The sequence below is a fragment of the Candoia aspera genome, chromosome 17, assembly GCF_035149785.1.
Source record: "Candoia aspera isolate rCanAsp1 chromosome 17, rCanAsp1.hap2, whole genome shotgun sequence".
NCBI classification, from domain to species: domain Eukaryota; kingdom Metazoa; phylum Chordata; class Lepidosauria; order Squamata; family Boidae; genus Candoia; species Candoia aspera.
The window spans coordinates 7,880,729-7,897,712 of NC_086169.1; the positions used below are offsets into that span (position 1 = coordinate 7,880,729).

General features: G+C 50.2%; 1 protein-coding gene across 11 annotated transcripts in view; it reads left to right on the plus strand.

Moving 5' to 3' along the window:
* NRXN2 (neurexin 2) overlaps nucleotides 1–16,984 on the plus strand; it is a 326,517-nt gene that overhangs the window by 250,529 nt on the left and 59,004 nt on the right. The window lies entirely within an intron of this gene.

Here is a 16,984-nt window from a genome sequence, read left to right on the forward strand (position 1 = left end):
AATAAATGGAACTCTTATTTCGACATGCCTAAAATCGCATTAGCCTTTTTTGCAGCTGCATCACGCTGCTGGCCCTCGCTCAGTCCCAAGAATCTTTCCTGCACTGTTGGCTACCCCATATCTTTTTTTAACAGCATAGCTGTCTTAGCCAACTGCAGCTAATACGGGATTGATGGCGCCTGTTGACTGGTTCACACAACATGGTTACTGGATTAACCCCCGTTGTTTTGATGCCTGATAATGGAAATTTGCATTGGCCCTGTTGATTTTCATTTCATTACTTCTTCCTGCTTTTCTGGCCTCCCAAGGCCTTTTTGAACTGCTCCTCCTCTACGAAGGATTGTGTGCAAGTCCCACTACCTTATAGGCCACATCGGGGTTTGCAGTGCACGTATTCCAGAGGATTTGAATTCCCAAAGTGACGAAGGCCTGATTTATTAGGCTGAGGTGTAGGTTTCGGGGTGAATGTTTTGCTTCTTAACCAATCCCTAAAGAACACCCACAAATTAAAAATAAAGGATGGTGTGCAAGGCCCCACTTACTATAGGGGTGGACGGTGCTACGAGCGTTCCCCTTTCCCTTCCTGCTTCCTAAATATTTGACTACCAAATATTTAGAACTACAGCTCCCAGAACCCCTTGGTACTGGCCAGGCTGAAAGAGGCTGATGGAAGTTGAAGTCCAAACTGTGCTGGTTCTGTGCCATGACCCTGAAGGGGAGTGAAACCTGTGAGTTAGAGCAGAGTTGGGGACTTCTCTCTGCAGAGTGATAGCACCTTGTCAGGTGGGCAAGAAAGGTCAGGCTGGGGGGCTGCACTGCTGGGATGGAGTGAGTGGAAGGCTGGGAGCAGTGCATGGATCTCTGTGTTGCTTCGACTTAATTAATTGCGTCTGTTCCCCCGAGATACAATGAAAGGGTGCAGGTGAAAATGGAACAGGTGCCCTTGTCTTCTCTGCCCAAAGAGACAATGAGGACCGGGCAGAGAAAACGCTCGTGCGCTTCTTTTTCTCCGATCAGCGCTTACATCTGGTGGAATGAAAGAGAATGGGCATTCTGTTGAGGTTTCTTGCAAAGCAGAAGAGAAGGCAGTGAAAAGTGGCATTTGGGCATTGAAGGGGGCGCAAAGCCGCAAGACCCCCCGCCCTGTTTAGGCCTGGGGGTTTGGCACTGCCAGTCAGAGGGGCGAGTCTGTGGTGGGATGAGACATGGGGATGGGAAGTCGGGCGAACCCAGCCGCTTAGCTCTGAGGCTGCCGGGATGAGGGAGGGTATGCGGGCATCCTTTTCCGGGGAGGCAGCCTTCTCTCCCGCCACCCGCAGCCACCCTGGCTTTTCGGCTTTCCATTCGGCCTCGAGGAGGCTTCCTTCCAGGAGAAGAGGTTCAGCCCCTGAGGGAGAGCCCTGCTCTTGAAAAGGGGCTGCCGGGTTCCCCGCCCCATAGCAAGCCGGAGAAATCATCCACCGGATTTCTCTGCCTCCCTCCCTCCCTCGCTTCCTCCCAGTCTTCGTAGCTGACTTCCCAGTGCAAAGGCTGGTGGTGTGCAACTGCTAGCACATGTCTGCTTAATTGGACATACGGAGAACACTGGTGCACCGCCTTCTTTTTCTCTGCAAGTTTGAATGAACCTGTGGGCGGGCTGCTGTTTTTCTGTCCAAAGCTGCACTTGGCGGACAACGGGGGTCCTGGTTTTGGAGGGAAATTCTCACCCGCAGGGCTCGGAAGAATAGCCAAGGTTAAAGGAAAACATAAGGAGCTGTGTTACAGCAAATATTCTAGTCCTCATTGTTCAGGAAAAAGACTAGAGGAAGCTGAGTTACAGCAAATCTTCCATTTCCCCCTCATTTGGAGAGAACATTAAACCGAAAGACAGTGAGCTGAGTTGGACCAAATTTCTAGTCCTCATGGTTTTGAAGGAAGGCTAGAATTAAATATAGTGATTGAGTTGCAGTACGTCAAAGAAGATCTGAGTCTATATCACTGTTTCTCAACCTCACCACTTTTAAGATGTGTGGACTTCAACTCCCAGAATTCCCCAGCTGGGAGTTGAAGTCCACACATCCTAAAAGTTGCCGAGGTTGGGATCCGCTGATCGGTGTAGTGAGAAGTGAGCCACCAAGGCTGTTTCTGTCCCCAAACCCCCTCGGTTATTATTTGGTAGCTTGGAGATCCCCCCCATCCAGAATTTTGCACATTTGGGGGAGTTTGGAGGAACCATTCAGGTGTCTTCAGCCTTGCAACTGCCCAAAATGCCCATTTTACCCCTTTAAACTCCTGAATCTCCCTCCCGAAACCCCGCTTCCGGTGATAGGCCACTGCCTTTTTCTTCTTGCTCTTCTTCCCCCAACCTGGTACCTTCCAGATGTGTTGTACTTCAAGCCCCATCATTCCCAGCCGGCATGGCTGTTGGCTGTTCTTGCCTTGTATTGCCCAAAACACCACTCCATCTTTCTCCTCCCTCCCCCTTCTCCCTCTGCCCTTCCTCCCGACTTCCTTGGCGCTGATGCCTTGCGGGGGAGGCCAGCCGTGTCCGGCACGGCTCTGCCTGGCCTTGCACGACAGAGAGACGAATGAGGGTCACCACGGAAAAGGAGAGCGGTACATGCCAAGAGCACGGTAGTAACAGCCAGCCTGGAGGGCGTTAATCACATCTGCTGGTGGGCAGCCACGTCGCCTCTGCTGGTGAGATTGTGGGATGGTCAAGCCACGGCCGGCAGCCACGGCTCACTGGTGGTAGCAGGAAGCTCTGGTGGCTTGGAAGCCACACAACCAGCACGTCAGGAGAGATACCCCAAAAGTGCTTGAAGACAAGGGCAGTCTTTTTTTGGGGGGGGGGGTTGAAGCTTTAAAGGCGAAGTGGATGTCTAAAGCTTTCACAAGATTTATGGCCCTCGTCTTGCCACTGGTCCACCCTCCAAAAGATGCTGGCGGGCTGCAGGAAGGCCCGGAGCTGTGCTTTCGGCCCCGTGATTTATAAGGTGGAGACAATTCAACTTCTTGATCATAAAGACGGCGTTTTAGAGGCCAAGGAGGTCATTTCAAGGCCTGATAGGAAAAGGGCCGCTCATCGATCAAGGATGGGAAACGGCTAACGCCCAAGTCTCTTTGGAGTCTGCATTTTTTGCTTGCAAACCTTGAGCAGATTTATACATTAGTGGTAGATTCTTAACTCTGTGGCTTAGTGCCCACCACATGCTTAGCTGGGGATTATTTAACCATGGTTTCCTGAATAAACCACCTTGGGCTGTAGTCAGAAGAGATGCAGCCCCAAACAAGCAAACTGCATTTTGACTTGTGCCGTGGCACACCTGGCCAGTTAAGGCTTCTAAAGTGGCTTGTAAACCCAGCTTGTCAAACCCAAACTGCTGTATGGCCTAAAGTGAGGTGTGAACCCAACCAAATGTGCCTTACTTAAGAAACCATGATTAGTGCAAGGGGTGAGCCCGACTGGTTCTGACATAGAGCCTCCCAAGGAGCCAAGCAGGATTTGGGTGAGAGACCACCATGCCCTCGGGGTGACCAGCATTTGAGCTTGACCTGAAGATGATGTTCATGAAGCATGTATTGTGAAGGGATCGGAGCAGAATAAAATGGCACGTTGGGCCTACGAGAATTTAGAGAAAATTCTAATTCTGCCCAAAGAACTAAAGACCCCTGAGCTTTTGTGCAAATTCTGGGCAAACTCTGTCATGCTTGGTGTTACTTCCCAAAGTTGGAGTGTCCGTGCATCCGTGCCTTTGTACACGCCAGAGCACAAGCGAAGTCTCGACCTCCATGAACCACTCAGTCACAAGGAAGCTTTAACACTTTGATTTGCTGTTTCTGAAAGAACAGATTGATGCTCCCATTCAGGGGTGTGTGTGTGTGTGTGTATGCACGCACATCTGTATTTCCACTCAGAAAATTAATTTTGACGCAGATGATTGTTTCCCTTTGCCGAACTCTGGTACTTCCTCCGTTCACCTGCCATGTAGCGAAATAATTGTGGCATTAGGAATTAATAATTGGCAACGGAGTGACAGTTTCCTTTTTATCACTGGAACATGTTGGGAATGGGGGAACCAGCATTTCTATGGGCATATTTCTCCTTCTTTGTTCTAAGGATGACTCTGTTGACACTTCCCTCTAAAACCCACTTTTTAAAAAATCCATCTTTTTTGCAAATTCTGAGTCTCTCCGGCAGGGAAGCTGCAGCCCAGGATGCGCAAAGCGCCAGTGTTGAGCCGCACAGTGGAGCCATCTGACTTCCCTAATCTGGCACCATCCTCAGATGTTGGACTTCAAGACCCAGAATTCCCAGCTGGTGGTTGAGGGCTGCTGCGCAGGAATAGCGTTGCAGGGAGGGAAGCACCAGAAGGTGTGAGGAGCCACTTCTGTACCTCGGATGCTAAACAAGTGATCCGTTGGACAGCAAGCCCCGTCATCCCCTGCATTAAGCTGGGCAGACAGGACTGATGGGAATTGAAGTTCAGAACATCTGGAGGGCACCAGGTTGCCTCCTCTGGCGGCAAAGAAAGCCCATGGCTTCCTTTGCCAACATCTGCAGAAGTAGCTTCCCAGGGCTGAGAGCCCGCTTGGTTCGCAGGGCCGCTAAATCTGCTGCAGGGGTCCTTCCTGAGCTAATGAGGACAGGGAGGTGGTGATGATGATGATGATGATGATCATCATCATCATCCCAAGAATGGCATTCAAGGCCCCTGATCAAAACAAGAACGAATAGGGGCGCTTAACTGAGAACCCAGTTAAAAATATAAAATAGCTTATGATAATTGTAGCACAAAGCTGAATCTCCTCCTCCTCCCCCCCACCCGATAGGCCTGGTATTGGGACTCCTGGTGGGGAGCTGGGGTGGGGTGCGGAGCCTCAGTCGGGACCCAGAGATGTTCTCCTCCCCCCACATTCTTTGCCACGTCTCTTTACGAACACAGCGAGGGCTTTTTATCCCCTTCTCTCCTCCAAGTAGATGCCGCTGCCAGGTTGCCCAGCGCAAAGCAGGGAGGCTCTGAGAGGTTGGGGAAGCCAGTGTTCCCAGAATCCCCTCCCCTTGGCAAGGGGGAGCTCTCCCTCCCCTCTGCACCTCCCTTCCCTGCCTAATCCTCGTGGCAGCCTTCGTAAGCAGCTTAGCCAGCAGAGAGTCAAGGGCAGGCTGCTGGGCATGTGCCCCTGGGCCTGCCATGCTGTGCTGGCCGGCAGCCGCTTGCCTTCCAATCCATCCGTGCCCGGCCCGCGCCTCTGTTTGCTTTGCCACACTCAGTGGGCGACTGGCACTAACCGCTTAATCCCTGAAATGAGAGCTGCCAAACAGGCAGCTTAGGAAACCTGCCTGAAAGTGGAGTGTTTTGCCGGGAGACGGGGAGCATAATTCCCTCTTTGCCATCTTGGGGATGGGGGCGGGGTGCACTCTGTCCAAACTCAGAGATACTCTTGATACTTGAGGGCGAAGTCTAAAAGGCTAAACAGCCTTTGTAGCCTTCTGTGTCAGGGAAGATCTTTCAAAGAAAGCCACAGCCGCTTCTTGCTTTTTTTGGATTCTGGGGATGAAGGGCTGGCCGACCTGAACCCCAAAATTCCTCCCTGACGTTGCAAGTCCCGAAGCTTATTAATAGGCCCAAAGTTTATTGTTTTGTAATAAACCAGAAAGTGGAAAAAGAGGAGACCCTCCTCTATTGAAGGCAACCTCAAAAGATTCAATGCCCCACCGTGTTTTGTGCTCCAGAATGGAACTCAAGTGGCAGGGGGTTCCACGGACTGTCTAGCGTCTATAACACACCGACTCCTTTTTTCCCTTTGCTGCCTTAGCAGCTGCTGTGATGTGCGGGTTAGCATATCAGATAGATACAGGTGAGCCTTCTGGCAAACTGTGGTTCACTGATGAAACCGCTGTGGGCTGGCATCAGACATTGCCCTAAGCCAGGACCAAACAAGGCTCATCAGGGCACAAGATGTGAAGCCGCACCTTGTTGGTCCTTGTGGCCCACTGCCCTTAAGACAGGGGCCACAAGGGGTGGAGGTCTCACAATATGCTAAGCCAGGGGTGTGAATAGAGGGACCTTGGGGCTTGCATAGGCTACCAGCACCTTCTAGAGCCTCCCCAGTGAAGGGGACAAAATTTGGGTCCGTGTGTGTGTGTGTGGGTGGGTGGGTGGGTGGTGGCGGCTTTCAGGGCCAAACTGGCAGCCTAAGCTCTCCACCACTAGAGCACCCATTTCCCTCCTTAAAACTCTAGAGCCCCCTTCCGAAATGGCCCCACCCACCTTGAGAGCAGGGGCCTTGATAGACTGGCAAAGTCTGGGGTTGCTGACAGATGTTTTTTCACCCCTGCACTGTAGCCTAACCTGGGTGAGCAAAGCACAGCTATTCACCCAGGCTGCTTTGCTCCAAGCCCTCAGCTTGCTCGAGAAAAGGATACGTCTGTCCGGCGTGTGCACACCCAGACACAGCTTTCTTGTGCACCTGCCTGGGCTCACTCCCCACCCCCCCAAGCAGGTACTTTCCAACAGTCCCACCCTTCCTTGCCACTCCGAGGCAGAGAGAAGTGTCTTCAGAAATTAGGTCTTTCTGCGGGACTTCGGTGGAGGGAAGAGCTCTCTCTGCATGCAGGCATGTTGCTGTTTGATCATCCCTCTGACATGTTTTGCATTTAAAAACATTCTAACCTCACGTCTCGCTGCCTTGATATTTGCTTGCTTCTGGCGGAGGCAGAAAATGCACGCACGCACATGCCCAGACGCACACTCATTTGCTGTGTGCAGTTGATTAAAACTGCCTGTTTAGTGGGGGCTGTGCATAATACAATCCAAAGATTAAAAAGGGTGCAACTGGAACTGCAGAGGTGGAGTGCCTCTGCGTCTGGAGGTTTTGTTGGCAGAATTAAATGGAACCCCCAGGTTCAGTGACAGTCAGTCTGAGAGCAGCTTGTGCTGGGGCGGAGCTGTTTTTTTAATCTGGATTATGGGTTTTCCTGGAGACTTTCTCATCTGCTATGAGAAACAAGGTGTGCATTAAAATGAAACTTCTGATGGCACACGTGGAAGGCAGTTCTGTGACGCTCTCATTTGGCTGCAGTTTGCTCAGGATATTCAGAGCCTTTCCCATCCTTCTTTTTCATCGCTATTGCAATGATATCCCTTTAAGAGCTCCAGGTGACTTGTAACCAGTTGAGGTCTCTCCTCCCTGCAACAGCGACCCTGTGAGGTATGCTGGGCTGAAAAACAGCAGCTGGCCATGAGCTTTGGATGTTGAGGGTAGATTTGAACCCAGGTCCCCAGTCTGACGCCTTAACCAGCCTAACACTCTCTGTCTCTCTCTCTCTGCCCCCATCCCAGAGGTGCTGCAGCTGCTTGGCGCAAGGAATCAAGGAGTCTGGTAGCCCCATTTCAGACTGACTGACTGACGAACAGACGAGCTGAAGAGGTGCTGCCAGACTGCTGAGTGCTCCTCCCCCCCAAACTTAAAACTTTGGAATTTGCTACCGCAAGATGTGGCGCTGGCTACCAGCTTGGCTGGCTTCAAACAAGGGCTGGGCTGATTCCTGGAGGCCACGGGGATCGGGGCCGTCAGTCGGTGGGCCCCTGGGAGCTGGACCGGATGGGGCAGGGCTCTGCTCCGGCAGGGCGTGGCTGCTGTTCTTGCGTTCTTGTGTTCTTCGGACCCAGTGTACCCGGCTTGGGGGGCCCGTGGAGAGCATGCGGGGATGGTCAGGTGGAGAATTCTGCTCCCCCCCCCACCTCGGGCAGCTACGTTCCAGCCATTGGGTGCTCTTTGGGTGCTTACTGGCTGGGCATGTAGGGGGGATGCGCATTTTTTCTTCCACGTTGCAAATAGAACATCCTGCCACTTGCAGTGCATGAAACCCCTGTGAAACAGAACCAAGTATTTTAAAATCCATGGGTGAAAAAAAACAAATGCCACTGCTGTATTTAGCACTGTGGGGTTCAGTGCATACCGCGCATGGCATGTTGCCACAAGACTGCAAGAAGCTTCTCCACGTATTTAAGCTTGGAGGGGTGTCTCTGTTCCCAAGAGGTGCCTTCTGGGTCCTGCCATCCCCCTTTCTCTCCCAGACACTGATATCCCCCAGGATTCTCCGTGACCACCATTGTAATGCTTTGCCCGTCCTTTTCTCTCACTGTGGCTGCATTCTCACAGCACAGTGAACCTGTTTCCTGGATTAACTCACTTTCGCAGCTTGCACATTCTGTGCAACCGTAACCAAGCAGGCTGAGTCTGTACAACTCTCTAAGCCAGCCTTTCTCAACCTTTGGACCCTGGAGGAACCCTGGAAATATTTTTCAGGCCTGGGGGAACCCCTGCACATTCAGGCAGGGCTTACCTCTTTAATGTGAAGTTGCCCGAATTTGAAATAATTTTTTAAATGAATCGTGATCTCCCAGGGAACCCCTGGGGACCTCATGTGGAACCCTGGGCTTCCATGGGACCCTGGTTGAGAAACCCTGGCCTAAGCCCTCCAAACAAATCGGGGCTCGCCCCAACCAAGCTTAAGATGTGTGCAAAGGCAGAGGCTCTGTCTTTCACCAACCTAGCTCAGTATGTTGTGTGAATCCGGCCCTTTTGGTCAGATCCTATATCACACGGGTGAGTTTTCTGGGCACAGTTCCCATAGAAGCGGCCTTTGCTCCCTCTTTGCTCCTTGACCAAGCAAGAGTCCACCTCTGATGGAGGTGAAGCCCTGGAGAGCAGAACGCGATCCAAGTTACTGCCTTGTACATTGAACCGAAGACCACAAGGAGAGCTTGAGGCTGGATCGAGCGAAGGGCCCGCCCAATCCAGAATTTGGACAGCGCCTTTCTGAGCGTTTCGCCCGAGAGTCGCCGCCTCCTGGCTCTCCGATTAGGTCTTCTTAACATACACGTAGGCCGGGTTCGGCCTGGCTCGGTTCTTGGCATTCTTCTTCCTACCCCATCGATTTGCCATCTTGCCACCGCCTCTCTCCGCACTTTCCTATCGCTGACTGCTCTTGGCTCTCTCAATCCAGATCGCCCTGGTCCGCCCTCCGCTTTGATCTTTCCTTTCTGAAACTTCCCCGCCTGTCTGTCCATTCCTCTCTTTACCTGTTTAATTTCTGTTCTGTGCCTCAAGTCCGCCTGTCGGGGGGTGGGGCGGCCATTGCCTGGGCCGGAGCGTGCTTCTGGGAGACACTTCGCCATGCCTCTTCTGTGGAAATCTGCGGTATTTTTTTCCCTCTCCCTCTGAGCAAATTAGCAGCACAAAAAGACAAACCGCATTGCTTAGTGAAGTGGCAAATGTAATTCAATTGTTACCCAGGACAGCCAGTAACAACGATGACACTGACAGTCATAATTATATTCCACTTTAAAAGGAAAACCATGTCTTTTCCAACACTGAAGAGGACTTGGCGCCCAAAAGGCAGATAAAGGCTGCACGAGGCACATAATTGGTTTCTCCTCAGCCCCGGCCTGTTTGCCAGGCCTGTGCAAGGCTCCACATTCAATTCCCAAACCATGCAGGAACGCAGACGTAGCACACTTCTGCAGCTCTTTAAAGCAGCCTCCCCTTTTCCGGGCATTGCCCAGCTATCCTCTGAAGCTGCCACAGAGTCCCAGGAAAAGACGCAGCTGCTTTATTTAAAGAGTCAGGTTGTTGGTCTTCATAACCTTCAAAGACATCGGCTGTTTCTCCTGTGTAAATCTGGGGGGGGGGGCTTAAAGAGTTGCAATCAAGGGCTCCGTTTGCACTCCTGCACACACCAAAGTGTTTTTGGGAGATTGAATGCAAAACCCCTCACAGTTCTGCTGTTCCTCTTTGCCAACCTTGAATTTTTAACCATGGACCCAGACTGTGGCCTTTGCACAACCAAGAAATAGTGTCACCTCCCAACTCATTATTGTCCCAAGTCTCTGAGCTCCAAGAATGCTTCCTGGCACCCTTTCACCCTCGCCATTGTCTCCTTCTGGGCCCGGAGGGGTGGGACAAAGCAAGCCTTTCCTTGCCTGGGCCACACAGATGTTGCTGTGAGAAATGCTGATTCATGATTTTCTTGCTTGTGTTGCTCCCCACCCTCTTCATCCAGAGCTTGGCTTCCTTCAAAGCAACCAATTTTAGCTGCCCTCCCACACCTTGCGGGGGAAATAAAATGACTCAGGGCTTTGTTAGCAAAAGAGAAGGATGCTCCAGGCTGGGCGAAGGAGGGGGGAGAGAGGAACAGGCAGCATCTGTGTCATTGCAAGCAATTGGGAACAGCAGAGACAAGATTCCACACCAAATTTGGATCACTCCATTAATTGCGTTTTTGTTTTTGTTTTTTTAAGTGAAAATGGGGGATGAAAAGTTTTGAAATTTGAGATCAGTGTTCCTGAGCTGTTCTCCCCTTTCCTGCTTCCCAGGATTTGCACTACAGATAGTCCTCGCTTAACAATCATTTGTTTCAGACTTACAACAGTGCTGAAAAAACCAACTTACAACCTGTCCTCACACTTACAACTGTTGCAGCGTTCCCGCGGTCACGTGATCATGATTTGGGCGGTTGGCGACCAATTCGTATTTGTAAACCATCACAGAGTCCTGTGGTCACGTGATCGCCATTTTTGACCTTCCTGGCCGGTTTCTGGCAAGCAAAATCAATGGGGAACCGTGTGATTTGCTTAACGACCTTGTGGTTTGCTTAACTCCCACAGTTACTCACTTAACAATTGCAAAAAAGGTAAAATCGGGTTGGATTCACTTAATGACCGCTTTGCTTAGCAACCAAAATTCAGGTCCCAATTGTGGTCATTAAGCAAGGACTACCTGTACATGCTGAACCTGAAATGAATCAGCCTTGTAGAGAATGTCTCATGGAAATGTCCCTTTTGGGCCTTGTGTTCAGAGCAGCCTGTTTTGAGATAGGGGTACTTTTCGTAATTTTGGAACAAGCCCTTCAGAGGTCAGGGCATTTTAACCACAAAAATTCTTAACTCCCTTTAAAAATAACTCTTTTTTTCTGGGTTTGCACAGTATTAGTGATCCATGAGCAGAGCAGATGAACACAGATAACCCCAATCAAATTTAGCATGTTGCATGCATGCATCTGCAACGTCTTTAGCCTAGTTAAATAGTTGGCTTGCCCAGCACACTTAACTTGGTTTGTGTATGAACACACATTCTGCACTTGCACAAGAGCTTGAATCATACACTAGCCCAGCAGATTAGCTTTTCATAATAAGCCAGAATTTTAAAAATCCAGTTTAGAATAAATGTTGCTTGGTCATTCCCACTGGGTAGTAGGAGCTGGCTGTCTGGCAGTGCCACAGCTCTACATACCACACCACTGCATGAGGGAGCCGAGGGGGCAGCATGCCCCGGCCTCTTGCAGAGGAACTGCAGCCCAATTCCAGAGCCGGCCCAGCAGAAGTTTGAACCCCGGGGCCTTGTCTTGGGAAGAGTGGGCTTAATTCTTCCATCTCCTTTGTGAAAAAACGGGCTTGGAAAATAACTTTCTCTTGAGATTCGGATTCCTGGGTTCTCTGGGCTGAGAGAGCCAGGATTTTGTAAATTTGGGGCTCCTGGATCTTTGGGGCTTCAAAATTGGACCCCCAGTGACCCCCCACCATCTCGGGGCCTTCCCGGTTCCTCAGCTGTTGGGGGATCAACTTTTTTCAAGTCAAAGGACCTTTGGAGAGTGGCCTTGCCCTGTACAAGCCTGTAATTTTGGCCTGGTTTCTCCCTAGTAAAACTGTAATTAAAGCTCTAGTAATAAGCTGTCTGCTTCACATGCAGATTTAGACTCATTAGCTTCTAATTAACTGTTCCTCTTATTTTTCCAAACTGAGGGTGTGTGCACAACAGCTACCTCTGGAAGCCACAGCAGCAGATTTCGTTTCCCCTTCCCTCCCACCCCACAATTTCCCCCCATTTCTACTGCTCTTCCTCCCCCGCCCACCCCCAACCTTATGATTAGGGACTGAGATACGTTCCTCCGATGCTGAGCAAAGACCCAAATCTAAAGCTGGCCTTGGTCCTGGATGTGTGGCTGTCACAATTTTTTTGATGATTTGTTATAAATAGTGCTGCACTAAAAATAAATTTATTTTCCCTATCAGTTTTTACCCAGCTTATAAGGCTTCTTTTAAAGGAGAAAAGTGGTGACATTTTTATAGGTGGCAGGTAAGCACGGAGGGGTGTACAGCACTTCAAACTGGAAGAAGAAAAGGAGCATTGGGGCAGACATGGGCACTCTGTTGTCTCCTTACTGCAAACATGAAGTTTACTGAGTTTACACAGCTCCTGTGCCAGCCCAAGGAGACCGGTCGGTGTGGCGTGCGTGCCCACGGTGCTTCCAAAGCAGCTTTTCTGTGTCAGATCTGAAGAGCTACATGTGCTTGCGCTTCTGGTGGCATTTGCATGATGCCCTGGGCCGCCAGCTAGCCGTCGCCCATCAGTAGTCTGGGTTGGCGGTTTCATAGGTCCTGTGGATTGAGAAAACCAGGTTTCTGTTGCAAATGAGGGAGAGGCTTGCCTTTGAGCTGTGTGACCGTAAGGTTGCCAGGAGCGGTGTGTGCACGTGATGTCCTTCTTCCAGCCATTTGCAACCTCCTTGGCTTCTCTCTCTTGCGTTCAGATCTCTGGATTTGTGAGGGTGTTCCTGGCAAAGTCACGGGAAACTTCTCCCCTTGGAAAAGGGCTGGAAAATTTCTCCCTTTCCTGGCGAAATTTTGGAGCATTTATCCACCTGATCTCCCTGTGCACAGATTGCACAAAGTGTGTCAAAAGACCAGTCTGCGCCGACCCTTTGCCTCCGCCTCGTAGCTTCCCCACCTCCCGGCGGTGCAGTCCCGTACGTGTCTTCCCGAAGATTGTGGCAGGATTCATTCCAAGTTACACACACAGAGGTGCCCCAATGTGCTGATGTGTAGTTTAGAATGACTGCTTTATTGGCTGACAGTATTTCCTGGAAGCACTGATCCAAAGGAGGGCTAAAGGCACTCTGCACGTGTTCTGAGCCACTCTGGTTTGAGCATCCCTTCTCACATTGCAAAGCCTCACCCAGCCTGGGGTTAAAACTTGAACGCGGCTGTCCTCTTACCTTTCTCTGCGCCTCGGCATTTAAATGGCATTGTTCAGCTAAAGCTACAAGGCTTGGATTAAGCGCAGAGGGTTACTCGTCTTCGTCCCCGTCTCCATCAGGGAAAGTGGGGGAGCCATTTCCCCCTGCCCCTCCCTGTCCCCAAATTCTTCCACTGCTTTTTGGCTCTCCTGAAAAAACTGATGCAGCCGTTTTGGGGACTGCATTCCTCCAGGTGCTTTGCCCCTCCTAGAGCTAACGGTTTCGGGATCCCGGGGACCACAGTGCTGCGTGGAAGCTGTTGTGCCCGGTGCACATCCCCTCCTAGCAGTCCTTACCCTGTGCCAGGCTGGCTCTCGGATACATCTCTATTCCCGGTGCATCTCTGGCAGGCGAGGCTGAGCAATGAAGTCTTGATGCAGCCTGACAGGTGGATGGAGCAATGTTGCCGAGCAATTGATCCCGTCCTGTTGCCAAGTAACCAAGATCGGTGGGCGAAGTTGTCAGAGTAGATGGAGCAGTCTGCAGAAGTCGGCGCCAGACAACAGCTGAGTGGCGGGCCTCCGTTCTCACGTCTACCTGCACCCGAGCGTCGGGGGGGAGGCTCTCCACTCACCTGCTACCCCCCATACTCCCTTTTGTGCTTGGATCTCCCACTGACTTTTGCACCGGATCAGTGACAAACCCAGTTGTTGCATTGGGATGGGTAAAGCTGGGTTTTAACCTGGGTTAAGTTGTGGGGGGGCTTAGATTCACCACATCCAGACCATTTTGGTGAATTGGTGGTTGCTGGCAAAAACCAGAAGGCAGACAGTTCGGTAACTCGAATATGTTGGGTAAATCCAGGCCTGTGGGCAAACTGAGGCGCTCTTCCCGGTTTTGCTGTTCCAAATTCAAGCCTCGGTTTGATTAGTTTGTTATTCAAGGCATCGCGCCAACCCAGAAATCTAAGCTGAGCATCTGTAAACCCCAGCCTTTGCGTTAGCTTTGGACTCCGGCATTAATTCACATTAATTAATTAATTCCCTTGTTCGCATTAAGCCAAAGCTCTCCTGTCGAGCCTTTAGGGACAAACATGACCATGATTCCCCCTTCACCGTTCATCCTTTTTCTTTCCTCCTGTTTCTGCAGTCATCTTGGGTCTATTGACTATTCATTCTGCTCTTTTTACAGTTGTTTGATTGGTGAGGGCTGGATGTTTTTCTGTTGCTTTAATAGTTGTAGAGGGGTGGGAGTCATTTCCTGATCCGGCTAGTCTTCAAACACGAGAAGTAAATAAATGGATGTCTGTTTCTGCAGAGCCAAGAATTTAATATCAAGGGCGGCTCAGAAATAGAAGAGGCCTCTGGCCGTGGGCAACGTACATGCTGGGAAATTTAGCCTGCCCCAAAGAGTTAAAGGTGGCTTACTAAATTTCCAGACCCTCTTTGGCTTCATTCTCACAACAACCTTAGTTAATAACAGAATTAACTCATTGTCTGGGGCTGAACATTGCACTGATCCATAAATGAACCAAATAGTCTGGCATTGCATCATGGGGACTCAGTGAGCAAACCCAAGTTAAGTTGGCTGTGTGAAGCCAGCCTGTAGTTAGAAACGGGGAACAGGGAAGTGGGGTTGAAATGGCAAAATAAGGAAGATCTCTGGTTCCAGCTCAGCCAAAACCTCAGTCCCCCCCACCCCAGCTTGTACAAACAGGGCGTTTCTTCATTATCTGAGTATTTAGATCCCTTTTCCCCTGCGAGAATCAAACCGATGGGCCCCACGGGGAGACAAGAAATGCTTGGAAGGCTTTGAGAAGCATAGATCACTGCACGTAAATGGCCCTGAAGAAAGGGCTGCCAAGGAGGCTGGCAGCCTTTTATGCAAGCAACGAGATCTCTCAATGCAAAAGTGTCTCAGAGTGAGAAACCGAGCCCCAAGGAAAAAGAAAGGCTATTTATTTTGGGAAGTTATTAAGAGATAGCATTGCCTAGCATCTTGCAATGGACATGCCGGAAAAAAATAATCCTCAATGGAGCCCATGGAATTGGGCTTTGACGAGACTGGAGCCATTTTGGGGCTTTATGGAGCGCAGGTGATGCCCACCAGGAAGGAAAGCCATCGTATCTTTGCTCGGGAAGCAGCCGTTTTTCTGACTGCGGTGCCATCGGTTCTAGCAGACGTTTCTTGGCACCATCCACTGCTCTGTTTTCTGGTATTTTCTTGGCATAAAGGAAGCATTGTCAAAAAAGGAGCCATTTTCCTGCCTGGCTGCCCTGAGGTGATGGCAGTCATTTTGCGTGCCACGTTTGAGAGGTTTCATTTGGACCTTAAATGGCCACATCTCCCTCCTTTTCCCTCCAAAAAACAAAGGCTGGAAGCAGCTTGGCCAAAAAAAAAAAAGTGCTTTTCAACTTAAGTTTGGAGGGCGTAGAAGTTAGGCAGGGAAGCTACATCTGCATGGGGTCCAGTGCAGTTTTCAAAGTGAAGGCCACAAGGCTATTTTACAAATCAGACAGCCTCAAACTGCATTAAAGGAAATTGGGTGCAAATGGCAGGGCTCAAGCCGTTGGCAGGAGTGGCAGCCATCTCGGTCCCTGGGCAGCCATGTTGAAGTGCCCTTGCACAATCCAGTCAATCAGGAATTCCCAACCTGGGCAACTTTAAGACATATGGACTTCGACTCCCAGAATTCCCTGGCCAGAAGGGCCATTGCTAAGAATTCTAGCAGTTAGTCCACCCTTCCCAAATCTGCCCTGCCTGGGAAACACTGCATTAAACTCTTGGCTGTGGGGTAGAGTTCCCATATCTGGGCTACAGAATCTGAACTACCAGGAGATGGCAGCAAAGGGATGGAGAAAACCGCATTTCTTTGCCCCCCCCCCCAATTTTGCAGCCCACATACCTAGCCCTGTTGGGCTTTGGGCTTGCTCATTCACTTGCACAGGCATTTGCAAGACCTACTGTGCGAGCTTCCCATCCTTCTCCATCCTGGAGTCTCACTTTGCTTTCAGCCTCATTGATTCATTTTCTCCTCTCCTCTGACTCCCCTTCCTCTTCCATTTTTTAATGTCCAGACCGAGTGAATGACATAAATCTCTCTCAAATGACCCATTGAGCCAGACATACTTCTTAGGAAGAGCTGTATTTTGAATGTTCTGTAACAAAAATTCAGGTGGCTCTGAATTTATGCAGGGCATTCTTCTAGCTGGTATGGAAGACTACAGCTCCCATCATCCCAACCCTGTACAGTTACCATCCTGACCTTGCATGCCCCAAATAGTGGGAAAGCTCATTTTGGATTCACACAGCAGCTTAATTTGGTTTCTCAGTTTTCTGAGTTGGACACAATATTGAAGAGAGGAAACTCACCATACGGGCTGGAGTCACACACAGAAATAAGGCCAAGTTAAAACAAACCAAACTTAGAGTGTTATGTGAATGCATCTTTGGGGGGTCTTGCTGTCCTTTTAAATAGCCTCCCCTGCACCATCTTCCTACACAATGCAACAATCCTTGACCTCTTGTCCTTCCCAAGATGTCTTGGATTTCAACTCCCATTATTTCCTGCCAACAAAATTCTCTAAGGGTGATGTGAGTGTGAAAGTGGGTGTGTGGATACTCTTAGAACACAGCCTTGGCCAAGGCTGAGAAACACTGTCTTAGAAGGTGCATGGAACCATCAGGACTGGCAGTCTCACCCCTTGCAGATGTGACCAATTCCACCTTCCATCTGCCTCAGCCAAGAAGACCAGGGGCAAAGAATCGTGAGATTCTCCCCCAGAACCCTAATTCTACATCTTTGGTTTTCATGCCTCTGATGGGAGACTGTTAAGATCCCACAGAAGCAAAACACAATTTGTGATTTGCACTTCCATGGTGTCCTTCCCAAAGACTGATCTGGACAAGAACCCTTCAAGAACTCTTCCCATTTTATTTCTTCTTTTTTTTAAGGGCGTTAGAAAAGTTGGCTTGATTATATCC